The sequence below is a fragment of the Lipophrys pholis genome (genome assembly GCF_963383615.2).
Source record: "Lipophrys pholis genome assembly, chromosome: 11".
NCBI lineage: Eukaryota > Metazoa > Chordata > Actinopteri > Blenniiformes > Blenniidae > Lipophrys > Lipophrys pholis.
In genome coordinates, this window is record NC_137631.1 from 19,854,367 (window position 1) to 19,868,105 (window position 13,739).

The following is a 13,739-nucleotide window of genomic DNA, read 5'->3' on the forward strand; positions in this document are numbered from 1 at the left end:
CCCGTTTCAAGACTAAAATTAGAACTGCAGTTAGTGACTTTGCTTGGAGAATTAGTATTATTTGATATGTCTGTGTGAGCCATGTATGTTATCAATCCTCCAGTAGATTCAGTTCTACTGTTGCTTAAAATATATGCAGTTTGGCTTATTGGGGATGTGGGAAATCTCTGTTCAAGTATTACGTGAGTGCTGATTCTCCTTCCCCACAATGAGCATACATTTGTCCTTATTAAGTAACCCGATGAGGCGAGTCTCTGAGACCGTAGACCAGCAGCTTCCTCAGTTACACATTCTTCAATAACAAACAAAGAAAACAATCAAATTTTTTTTTTTGAAAAACAGCGCAACCGTCACAGTGAACATTTCTCCTCTGAGGCCAGTAAGTTTTACAGAGGCATGAAAAAGGGAATTAAAATGTGTTTGGGTATCATATGCAGATTGTGTCGTCCTCTTGAAATAATAATTTATATAATAACCAGCAAAGCTAAATTTGTTCAATGTGTCGAGACATCAAACACGCCAGAAAAATAAAAATCTGTTTTAACTACATTTTAGAAAGAAAAAAAAAAGAGCTTTTTATGTAAACTTGATCAGCAACAATTCAGGCAGATGTTTGAAAACTGCTAATATGACATTTTAACTTTTTGTTAAACAGCAATGTTTAAAAACATATGGCATGAAATTACAGGAAAATGGGGTTAAATAATTTGTGCTTCACCGACTAAAATAAGTTATTCACAGGAGTCTACAAGCTTTATGATGATCATCTATCTTTAAGAGTAATACTCTTTAAGCCCACAGGTGGTGTAGTTTCTGGAGGATGGCTGTTTCCTTTTAGCAAACTAGTAATGTACCTCAAAAGTTGCCTCTGAGCCACTCTGTGGTCTCTGCCAACTGAAATGCTGCCAGCCACCACAGGCAATGTCTTCTTTGGTTTATCCTCCGGCACGAGACAAGTGACACCGTTCCAACGAGGAAATATTAGAAGAAGAAAAAAAAAAACAATGCTATATTAAAGTGTTCTCAATAATTTACTGGTGTTACATTACTAACACTGATCATGTTTGCACATATCTGCAATAGTATGATTCACTTTTTTTTCAGTTTTTCACTTCTTTCCATAGTGACATTCTGAAACATAGCAAGTCACAAGGTACAAACTCCCGGCAGAAAACCAGCCAGCTGATTCTATTGATCATGGCTGCAAGGACACACTTGTCCACGTTAACCTCTCGTGCACCCAGATGAACCTGACTGCTAAATCCAATCAGTTTTAATAATGTGTTTGTATCAGTGTGGGGACACAACAAAATGCAGCTTTGACGGAGCATTATCAATGATCAGTCTCTATACAGCTTCTTCTTCTCCGACTCAGCAAGCGGAAAATCCTTTTAAACAGAGGAGTCTAAATGAAAATAAGACATTCTTTTTAGAAGAAGATTGAACCTGAGCTTCACCAACACAGACTCAGACCTGCTCTCCTGCAGCAGCTGATGCTCTCCTGTGAGAATGAATGCACACTTTCAGCATTGTGCACAAAAGCCCACACTAGAAAGTTCCCAGTGTTCGGCGTGAGCAAGGCGATGTGGCATTCAGAAGGCCATCTGGCTGTATTATTTTACATATTCTTTCACCACAAAAACGTGGTGTTCTTGTGTTTCATGCGGTGCTTCAGCGATCTTTTCTGATGAGAACACAGCAAGAGGGTTCAGTTCCTCTTTCGCTTGTTCCCCAGAGCTGTGTAGAAACTGCAAGCGTTTATCAACTCCCGTTGGGTGTCAAGAACAAGAAGCGGCATGTGAGAGAGAGAGGAAACCTGCAGCAACGGCCACTCGTGTGAGTGAACTTCTGTGAAGATATCAAGCAGCTGCAGAAGCGATCATTGCTCGCTAAATCTCACTCAGAGGCAAACACTGAAGTATCTCCCTCTGTGGCTGCAGCAATGTGATGATTCAAGAGACCTTTTGTACGTTCCCAAATCCCAACACCAACCCCCAGCACACTGTCTGGCGCTGACATAATGTTCTCAGGCAGGAGCAGCCATTTGATTGGCCTCTTCACTTCTGTTTGTGATAGGAGAGGTGCTCTTTAAACGTAGGACCGCCTGACCACGGTAACAAAGTGGCCGGGGTTGTTGTGTCAAGGCTCTCAAGACAGACAGGAAAACATGTTCCCTCCCCCCCAACTTACAGGACTGTTGAGGCGTCACACAGCACAAGTGGGTTTTAGTATTATCTTCTGTGGAGCAGCTTGATCAGAGGAAGACGCTGATCACTATGAATTCAATCCCACCTTTCAGGAGTCCACACCAAGCTGTCATTGATATAGGATAGTTTTTTATTAGGGGAGTTTTTTTTGTTTTCCGACAAAGTGTTACCGAGTGAACAAACACACAGTGAGGAATAGAACTCTGTTTACTGTCATAACAAAGTCTTTGGCTGAGTCATCCCAAAGTTAAAAGTGAACAAAAATAATAAAATAAGTCACCCATTCATCTTCTCTACTTCTTTATCCAACTTTGGGTCACGAGGTTTGGAACCAATCTCTACTGACTTGGCAAAAGGCTTGATAAACCCTGGAAAGAGAGACAGACAATCATACCTACATGCAAAACAGAGTAAATAAATATCAAATGCATGTTTTTGGAATATGGGAAAAAAACAAAGAACACGAGCGCACAGAGGGAACATGCAAACCACACAGAAAAAGCGTCAAGGCCACAATCGAGCTGAGGTTATTCTCAATGTGAGGCGAGAGGGATCATCACTATAACCTCTAATGAGAACATATCAAGTCTTGCAGGTAATTGTTAAGAAACCAAAGACCGGGACAAATAAAAATGTTGATGGGGCTTTTCTGATTTAAAATAATATTTTATATGGCTAAAATGATCACTTCTGTATAGCTTCTAATTTAAATAAAAATGACCATTAAACCAAACTCTTATTAAGATCTTTAAGGTCTTTTCTCTGTATTTCAATGCTAAAACTTGAGGGGCTTTCAAACTTTCTTAAATGACAATGCACCTACTTATCAGAACAGGATTACTAATGTTTTAGTGCAGAGATACCAAGCCAGTTTTTCACATCATGTCATGCTTCATGATCTCTTATCAATTCCTAAGAAAAATAACAACCCTGAGTACAGTTTCAAGCAAATGAGGCACCAATCACAGACAAAAAAAAAACCTCAGGTGTATGAGTGGTAATGGGTGTAATAGAACATTAGGTGCGAGAGTACTGTTTTTTTGTTGTTGCCCTCCAGAGCTTACTCATCCTTAGTCACACAGCAACAGTTGGGGCCCGTGACTAATGATGACAAAAGGAGTTTTCACCTGCATAGGAGCAAAGAGGATTAGTCATGCAAAAGGTGCACAGGTCTTAAAAAGTCAACATGTCAGTGAAACGTGTGTAAAGTCAACATTACACCCACCCGGGTCAAGTGAAATATTGTTTGGTGTTCCTTTGACGGAGGAATGACAGATGATATATAGTTATCCCATCAAGTCCAATGAGTCAGTCAGAGGGACAAACACGTCGAAACTACATGTTATCGTCACAAAGTGCAGCTTGCTGCCGAGCAGGATATACTGGTTGCAGTCTTATTGGAAGCTTATCAGGATTCTCCTGTCATAACATTCCCAGAAGTCAGGCGGGGGAGCGCAAACACGTGACTGAGCAAAAAGTAATGAAGCCAAATCATTTCATGGCACGTGCAGAAATAATATCACTTTTTTTTTCCATGCTTAAAAATATTCTTGTGTTGCTCAAAGAACATTCTCTGGATTATTGATGAATTATTCAAGTTAAGTTGTTTTTTACTCAAAAATAAAACTCCATACAATGGTTTCTACATAGTTTTTAGCATCCAAGTTTTTGTTCATTTATTAGACAACCTTGGAGTAATAAAGTTTGAGAAGTTGAGTGCAGAGACATGCTCTAACATCGAATGTTTGCAAACTAAATAAAGTTTAATGAACTTTATAAAATGAGATGACTGATTTTCCTGATGTAATTGACAAAAAAAGTTTTAAACAATACGTAAAATGTTACCAAAGAAGCTCTTTCCTGTCAGTGACCAGAAGCAGTGGCATCACAACAGGGTCGGCAAGGGCCCACTTAAAGAGGGCTAACATTGATCCATATTGGTGACAATATGAGGGAACCCATTCACTTTGACCTCTTCATAGTGACAATATGTCACTGTGCAAACAATACTAACATTTGGTCCAAATCACCATCATCACTGTTAAGAACAAGCACAAGCTGGAGCAACAGGTTGGTTATCTCCCTAATGGGGCTGCCGGCGAGCAACTTGCAGCTGCTGTGGAACAATGAAAAAAAAAAATAAAAAATCAGGGCAAGCATAAAGAAAAAAAATAGAGAATGTGAGAGAAAGTCTTAGGTTAAACAGCAGGGATGTCGTTATGTCCCACTTTCTTTAACCGTGCCTCAACATGCACGAATGACTCGCTGGATTTCATATGAAGTGGAAATCATCTGGGTCTGTGCAGAAATCTAAGCATTGCACTTTTTACACCAGTCTTCTTAACGCTGAAAAAAAAAAAAGCTACGTGCCAGCAGAGGCTCCCAGCACTGGCCCAGATTTCACCAGTGGGATGTCTGAAGGTTTTTACACATGAAAGATATAATAATGGCATCTGCAGAAGTCCACAAGCAGTCATTTTAAGAAAAATAAATCACACTAGGGTGGTTAACAGGGGCTTGTCTGGGACCCCAAAGTGTCTAGGAATGCCCCCGACCAGAAGAAGTTATGCCATTTCTCTTTTATCACAAGAACGTGCTAGAATAGCTGTTTGGCTGTATTTAAAATGAAAATAAGTGGAATGTGAACTCTCAACAAACACTTGGGAATACAGTGTAAAAATTAAAAGAATGTTAAACTAGTTCAACATGGCCATCCATCCATATGTTGTCTACACATGTTGACTGTCCAGATATGTGCATACCAGTGCAGCTGCTCATGTGGAAACACCTCGGCCAGTGTGCAACGGCAAGCCTCTGCAGACGCACGTCCATACAGATGACCCCTAGAAAAGCCGACCAAGAAAGTTTATATGATGGCGTCACTCAGAAGTACTTTCTCAGCAACAGTTCATAAGTTGAGATGAACAAAAGGAAAACTGATGTCTGATGGCAGGAAAGGGCACTCGAAGGTTCTTTAAGAGGAACTTTGGTTGCAGAGGGGTTTAAGGAGGTCGCTGCACACGAGTTCAAAGAAAGGTGGGAGGTGTTGTTAGTAATGAAGTTCAGTTTGGTTGTCATCCACCCTCTGCCTCAGCCTCAGGCTGTCAGTGTTCCGCTACACAACAGAGGCACCCTTCTTCAGTACTATGTTAATCCTGCCCGCCTCCCCCGCCTCAGTCCTAGCTCTCCGGCACACCACCACAAAGAACAGACTGCTGCCCAGCATCACAGGCAGAACATGTTGAATTTTCTGTTGCATAATTTGAAGGAAGAAGACAACTGCTCAGTCCCGTGACGTGAGAGTGACGACTGTCTTGCACGCAGAGTTGAGTTAGCAAGCTCGGGCTAAAATCTACGTCACTCTCTTGACCTTAGGCTGATGCTGAGCCATGACTATGTACTGCCATCATTGTTCCTTCACATCACAGTATGGCGGCTTTGTCTACTCAACACAATACAGCTCAAAAGAGCAAAGTGAAGCGGACCCAGTTTTGTTTTTACACCCATTTGTTGGTCAGTAGTGTCCCTATTCAGAAAGCATCGATCATTGCGGTGGTTGGAGAGGGACGTGCCTCGCAGGCACCGGTGAGAGGATCTGACTCTGAAATACACTATTCAGCTGGGTGGTGAGTCTGCAGGCACTGCATTAACTCGCTGTGCTGATGCTATAGGGATGACCATCTCTTTTCTAAAGCCATTCAACAGAAGCACTTAAATGCCATCATCCAAGAGGAATATCCTGGCTCAGGCTTCAGTCTATGGAAGAATGAACAGACTATAACAGTTCACTGGAAAAAAAAACAAAAAAAACAACAAGAAACTCCACATCAGTAACATTGTGAAAGATGCAGATAAATGTCCTGGAATGATTGTTTTGTAAGTATAATGTCCAAATTAGCATCACATGGCAATTACACAGTCCATGGGCCCTCACTGACATCTTGAGATTATTCATCTGGCATATAAAAGTATGTCACAAAGCAAAGCAGCACAACTTGAAATTAAACCAGGGCTTTATGAAGTGTGGGAGGATGAGTCCCCCACCCACCTACCCACCAACAGAGCTTGAACCATATTGTGCCTCCCACCCCCATTGCACACACTTTGTCTCACACCAAGCAGCAACGTTTGGTTGGATGCCCAATTTTCTAAATGTTGTTTTTCACATAACAGGAGATTGTTGTTAATATTTTCTGTAATCCACAAAGCTGAACTCTTCTCCTGCATGTTCGATGCATTTAATCAGAAATACCTGGTGGGTCTTTGGAGATAGTCTGTAAGTGTCGTGCTTACAGTTAAGTATATATATGTATATATATATATATATTCCCTATATTCCCTCTGTCAAACTTTTGTTTATACAAAGCATGATTCACAGATATAACTTTTTAAAATGGGATATGAGCTTATTTCACATTTTCAAGTTCTAATTCTGCGTTTCCTTGAGTGTGGAGCCAATAGTGCCACTTAAACGTGTCTTTTCTTTACAGTGACGCACTGGCGTGCAATTCAAGATGCATAATAGACATGTAATTTTGAAACCGTTAATGATCGTCCTTTAAAATCCAATGTGGCGAAGAAAGAGAGAGAGAGAGAGAGAGAGAGAGAGAGAGAGAGAGAGAGAGAGAGAGAGAGAGAGAGAGAGAGAGTTCAAAGGGGAAACGAGGCTGAATTTCAAAACATGCCATTTGCAAAGAGGTCCTGTTACATCACATGTGTGTTTTCACCGCTTCGACCGGAGTGCGCTTTAAAGTCACCGGGTTCACATGTGGGCGAGGCTCCACACACACTGTGTGCGGTGCACATAACCCCGGCTCGGTGCACGAACCAGCCTGACCGCAGGGATGCTCCCCCGTGCAGGAGGAGGCGGGGAGGAGGGGATCCGAATAGGAAATGGTGAAGTTGCAGCGTTCCCCTTAAAAAAAAAAACTCGGCGTGCGTCGTGCCGTTGCGCCGAGCCGCGCGCACCGTCTACGGGGGGACGCACGCCGAGTTTATCCTGAAATGACCCCAATGCTGAAGCGAGAACATCCCGTTCCTGAGATATTAATAGTTCCCCTTGCGTCACCTAAACTGTGGCGGACCGCTTTTGCTAGACACGCAACTGAGCCACAAATTGTGCCAGTGACACATTCTCCTTATAAAACAGGTCGTCGTTCTCCTCCAGCTGTCTGCGGCGCTCACGGCCCATGTGACCATTACCAGTTTTAAGTGTTACACACCTTGTCATTAAGCTGGCGTGAACCCAAGTCTTGACTGCAAAAAAATCTAAACAAAAAACAACCGTGCGCATTTAGGAGTTTAGTGAAATTGATTAACTTGATGCATGAACAATAGAAGTTGTTGAAATAAAAACGCAATATTTGGCGCAAAAACAAATTAAAGTGTGCAGTGCAGTTTTCCAGAAAGACACTTTTTGCACCACGAGGAGAGCCAACGTTGAGCTGAAAGCTATAGCCTACAATGCACAATAAGCCATATGTTAGCTCAGACCCTTCCCCCAGTCCTGAATCCAAGAGAGGATACAGCTCCAGAGCCTGGCCCGCATCGCTCCGGAGGGAGGGAGGGAGGGAGGGAGGGAGGGAGAGAGGGAGAGAGAGAGAGAGAGAGAGAGAGAGAGAGGTGGGAGGGAGGACAATTTCTGTTGCTATGTTCACTGGGAGTCTCCTGTCTGGAGAATCTATGCATGCAGGCTGACTTTGAGCCTGACATGATAAGTAAGTTGTATGTAGGTCAACAACAGTAAAAAACCAACTGGAATGAGAGTGTTTTCCTGCAGCACCAAATCTTTAACAGGAAGGAGGAGAAATAAATGAAAGGCACACATGTCTCAGCCATGAGATTTCACAAAGCCTGACATTTTCCTGATATCTCCAGATTGAAAAACTGCTTAAAGCCTTTCCACATCTGCAGCTGAGCGGCTCGCCTGTTGCATCCTGCGCCTCCAGATCACACCAAAAGAAGAGAACACTACGCGGGTAATGCATTTTTAAAACAGCATGGAAAATAAAAGCAAGTTGCGCCACCTCTCGAATTACCATCATCATGTCCGACGTGGACATACAGTAAGAACTAATTAGGAGTATTTGTCAGTAATGCTTTACAACCACACATCAGCACAAGGTGCAGCACCTCTTACTCTCACATAAATGCAGCAAGCAAGAACACTAAGAATGAGTTGTTCCATTCCATGTTGATAAAATTTGATTTTTTTTTTTTTAAATGTGACTTTACTCCAAGTATCACTAGAACGTTCCCCCCACAGCCACCACAACTCTCATGTTATGTGTTGTCTCACCACAAATGGTGATTGATTTATGGTTGAATGCAAGATTTGATCATCTTCTTCACATTATACAAAAAAAACAACAGCTGTTGACATTCAGAGGCAATGACAAGCAGAACTTTTCTCAAGGTAATTACAGGCTTTTAATCCAAAATCTGGTAGCTATTTATAGCTCACTTCTTATATACAGTTATTTATGCAGACAGCTTTGGCCCAAAAGACCATTTTTGTCTTTCACTGCAAAAAGGTCTTCGTTCAAATACTGGCCAGGCCTTTCTGTGTGGAGTTTGCATGTTCTCCCTGTTCGTATGTGGGCACTCCCGTTTCTTCCCACAATCCCAAAACATGCATGCGAGGTTAATAGGGGACCCTAAATTGTCGGTAGGTGAGAATGTGAGACTGTTTGGTTGTCTGTGTCTCTCTGTGTTTGCTCTGTGATGGAGGAGCAACCTGTCCAGGGTGTTCCCTGCCCTCGCCCAGAGTCAGCTGGGATTGGCTCCAGCGCTCCGCTACCCTGCACGGCAAAAAGCAGTAAATATGCATGGCCTGATGAAATAATTATTAGTTATCCCCTCCAATAATTCCATTTTCTTCTCAAAAGCTGAACAAAAAAACCCCCAAAAAAACATGGTGGGACAAGGCCTCCCTCTGACCCCCAGATTTTTCCTCTTGCTTTTGCCCTCCAGGCTCTCCGGTGACGCCCCCCAAGGGAGGCCCGCCCCACATTTTGAGATCCACTGCACGTCTTGTGGTTCTAGTACCACAGTTTGAGTAGATGAACAAGAACTGCGTTCTGCACACTTGAAGGCAAAACGAGCAATTTATGTAAACGTTTCACCAAGTGAAAGTCGACTGGATCCACAACACAAATTTAACCTTCAATATGAAAATGACACAGCTTTTAAACTTATATATGGAGCTTTGTTTTATTCATTCAAAAAAATGTAGGTCAAGGTTTTGTGTTTAGTTTTTTAAGCCGTTACATCTATACCAGGTGTTTTATCTGTTTTAGTCGTTTTAGTTCATTGACTTTTGTTGCCATTTTATCTTTATCTTTTGTCATTCGGCAGTTTCAAGGTCGAGAATGAACTTCGATTTTGAATGTCATTCATAAATCCTTTCCGCAGTTTCAGTCGCTCAATGCAAAATGGCCAGGGTGCATACACTGTGTTATGTCAGAATGTTCACCTTCAGCGCCGGTGAGCATGGTGAGTTAAGAGAGAGCAAATCCCCGAAAGGAGATAGAAGTTCAACTTTCTCAATGGGAGTTGATGACTGGATGCAGAGTGACATTGAGAAGATGTTAATCTACAGCACATGGACATGACTGCAGATCATTCAGGAGCCAGCATTCGTATTTCAGACCTGCCACACTTCATCCACAACCACAAAACAGCTGCAACCTTGGAGGAAGTTTTCTTGATAATATGCCCATAACACGATGACACTGCAGTAAATATTTTCAGAGTGGCCCGTCTGGACTTGATTCAGCGAGTATTTAGACTGTCAGCTCAGGTCTTTAAAGATTTGTCTGCTCCTACTGTACAGACCGATTACCTTAGTGTTATTTGCTTAGCCCCCCCCCCCCCCCCACCACCATCTGTGTTTCAGATCATCCAAGGCAATTCTCATTACAGTCACGGGCAGGAGCTCATAGATAATGACAATGCTGCTATGATCAGCAGGATTAGACAGGTGCTTGTCAACCTGCTTTGACTTGGGCTTTTATGCTCTGTAACACAACCTGGACAATCAATGGGGAGAGTTGAGAACCTGGCCGACCTTTTATCTGCTGCTCGGATACATTAGCGGTGATTTCCTCTTACAGTCACAGTGAAGTGTAGGGTTACGTAAAAATGTAATCATTCTTAGTTACACCATTTATTACGCATTTCAATGGTGTAGTTCATACAGATATTCCAAGAGAAGCAGGTAGAATGTTCTCAGGGTGATTGGTTAATTTGATGTTCTTGATTGTAATTAGGAACTCTGACCGGATCTAAAATAACATTAACATTTTGTTACCAGAAGCAACTTTTGGGTTTTCACCTGCATGTGTGGTGAATAGGCTGATTTATAAAACGATTTTAAACAAGGAGCATCACATTATTCTTTCATTCAACCATTCAGACATGACAGGGACTGTTCAATCCATTGACATCAATTAGTTTGGGGATTGAACGTCCAACCCCTGTAGCCTCTTCGTTAAGCCCCTGCCGCTTAATATGAGGTCCTCAGTTCTTGCCTGTGGCAATGGCCTTCATCAAGGTCTCCCCAGGTCTCTCCTCTGTTCACAGGGGGGAGCTGGTGCCATTTCCCCCGACCTGGTCCAAAAGAACAAAGAGCCAGAGCAAGAGGACGTGTCGGAGATAAAGTTCTCTTATCACTAACCTTTATCAGAACTTTGCTACATGAACAAAATAACTTATTTCAGTTACTCACTTGCATTGAATGGTGTTAAATTTGAAAGTGACAGATTGGTGTATTCATCTATCCATCCACCAACCATGCAGCCTCATCCGGTTCAGGGTCGCAGAGCGCTGGAGCTGAATCCACCTGATGGTGGGTGAAGACAGGTGACAACCTGGACAGGCTGCCAGCCCATCCACTGGGAGGAATATGCAAACTTCACGCAGAAAGGCCTGAAACTGGACTCAAACCAGGAATATTTTTACTCTGAGATGAATGTGGTAACCGTCATATAACTGTGTTTTGTTTAGGGTTTTTTTTTTCACTTCTAATTTGGCACACTAATCTACATTCCTACACAATGCGTAGGTCTACGCTGCTTTTGATTCTGATACTTAGTCAGTTGATGGCGGCACAGAATCAGAGCTCATGGCCCCTGCCAAACATTAGTGTTTCTGTACGATCCAATAATAGAAATGTTAATGGGGATTATAGAGATCTACCGTGGTATTAACTATAGACTGTGGCTGAGATGAGGCACTGCAAATATAGACTGTATTTCATGCTTAATGCTTGGTAATCCAACTCATACTAGAATTTGGCTGAAGTCGTCATCAAACAAGCGCGGCGGCGTTCATGGAGCGGGCTTGTCGACTTTCAGTTCTGACGTCCATTAACATGCATTAAAGTGTGGTCTTGGTCAGCTGCAGAGACAGCTGTGTCATGTGGCTTCAGTTCCTGGTGGTAAAGTGTTGATCAGCATTTCTTTTTGTCTGTCTGTTCCCACCATGCAGCTCCCCAGTGTTACTGCAGGGCTGCTCGGATCTTTGATCGCATCACGTCTGTCCCTTAAAAGGTCAGGGAAAGTGTGGAGGAAATAAGGCCTTAAAGAATGAATCCCACATCTGGTTGTTTGGACGGTAGCCGATAAGCTGATTTTGAATGTTTACCCAGCTGAGCGGCAGGATACAGCAACCCCTTCTTCCAGTGAGAAAAAAACCTGTTTCTTTGCTCTCAGGGAAAGTACCGACTCTCCAGCCACAGACATTAAAGTTTATAAAAACCCTGCTGATCAAAGGTAGGAGCCTCTGTCCACGTCACTATGACAGATTTTGAAATCAAGTCAGTTGTGGGGAGTAACTTCCTGGCAAGTTGAGAGAACTGTTGTTTTACAGTTTCTCTACAGCATATGGATTCCCTGTTAACCTTTGTGTGGGCCCCTGGTCAGCCTTTGACATTCCTTTTGCCAGCATGTGCTCACTGAGGAGCAGAATATAGATATGCACACTGGCTCGGGGATTCGTGAAATGCAGCCCCCCTGGGGAGGGGGTGGATTTCTAGGAACAGTTTTTGCTTTTGTGGTGTGCAGTGGGCCAGCCTGCCAGAGGAAGCAGAGAGCTGGGTGTCCACAGCCTCCTGCCCTGGCGTTCAGCAGTGAAGATGTCAGCCGCAAGCAGACCTGCAGTCTACCACGCCTCCTTCCTGTCGACTTCCCCAAAATCCATTTGTGCTGGCAGCAGCGTAGAGAGGGGCCACTTACTACAGAATGAGATGATGAGTTTCATTTTTATTGTCGTGTCACTGGGACGAAAGTAAAAAAAAAAAAATAATTTTTTAAAACTCCTGGAACTGACATTCTTGGTCTCTTCTTTTGTTTTTATAATAGCACTTTGTGGTGATCAGTAAGATAGATGGGGAGAAGTTGCACAAGTCGTATCATAAAGCACAATCTGTTTGCATTTAGCCACCATGAACCGGTCTGATTGCACCAAGGCAAGATTTTACTGCACTCGAATTCAACTTTGTACTTTTAATAAGAAGTTACATGTTCATTTCCTTCATGGCGAATTAACAATTTTTCTGGGGCTTTAAATTAAAAGTCAGGCTGTTTTGCTTCAGAACTTTGATCCACACCCATCAAATGTGCCCTTTTGTCAGTTGAGGAAATACAAATCAAGTTTTTACTGTGTTATGCTTAATAAGAGGTTACTATGCCAGGAGCTCAGCCATGAACACGCAAAGAGCACAGGGAACATGTCTTGACGTGATCTACTTGTAAACAACCGCTGAAGACCATTTCCTGTCCTGAAGCTCAGTCTGATGACGCAGACCGAACACACATGCATCAGTCCTGTGTCGCGTCTATCTCCCTCAACACATGCAGTCTGCTTTTATTACATGTGTCTCTCCAGCTTGTGCACATGCTATCAGCAGAGAATTTCTCTGCAGCGCTGAAGGGAGTGCACGTACCTGAAGCAAACAAGGTCTCAGGTGAGGGTGTAGTCTGTTTCCATAGCAACCAGGACAAACACTGGGCTGTTCACTGACTTGAAAACACACACGTTTTATTGTTTTTGTCATTGTAGTTCACTGCAGATCACTTGATATGCAAAAAAACCAAAAAAAACAACTGGCGAGCAGTTTTTGGTTTGGTGCTTCATACCCACAGGTTCTCCATGAACTCATGTTCCCTACATTTAAATATTTGGGTGTCTTTGCCAGGGGCTGTGCCTGTAAGCACTTCAACATGAACAAAGGACTTCCATACGACAGCTGAACGAAACAGTGGAACACGTCTTCTTCCTAGAACATCTCCCTCCAGAAAATCCCATGTGGAAGTCGTTTCACCCTAAACCTGCTTTCCAGCTGTTGGCATTGAGCCATCTGTCTCAAATGATGAGATTAGTCACACAAGACATTTACAAATTAACAAGTAAAACAACTCAAAGTAAATTGAACTTGATGCAAAACAGGAACATAAAAAAGAGTCAAGTCATCCAGTGTATTTCTTTTCTGTTTGTGTATGCAGTATTTCTGTGTGGTTCTGGCAGTACGGA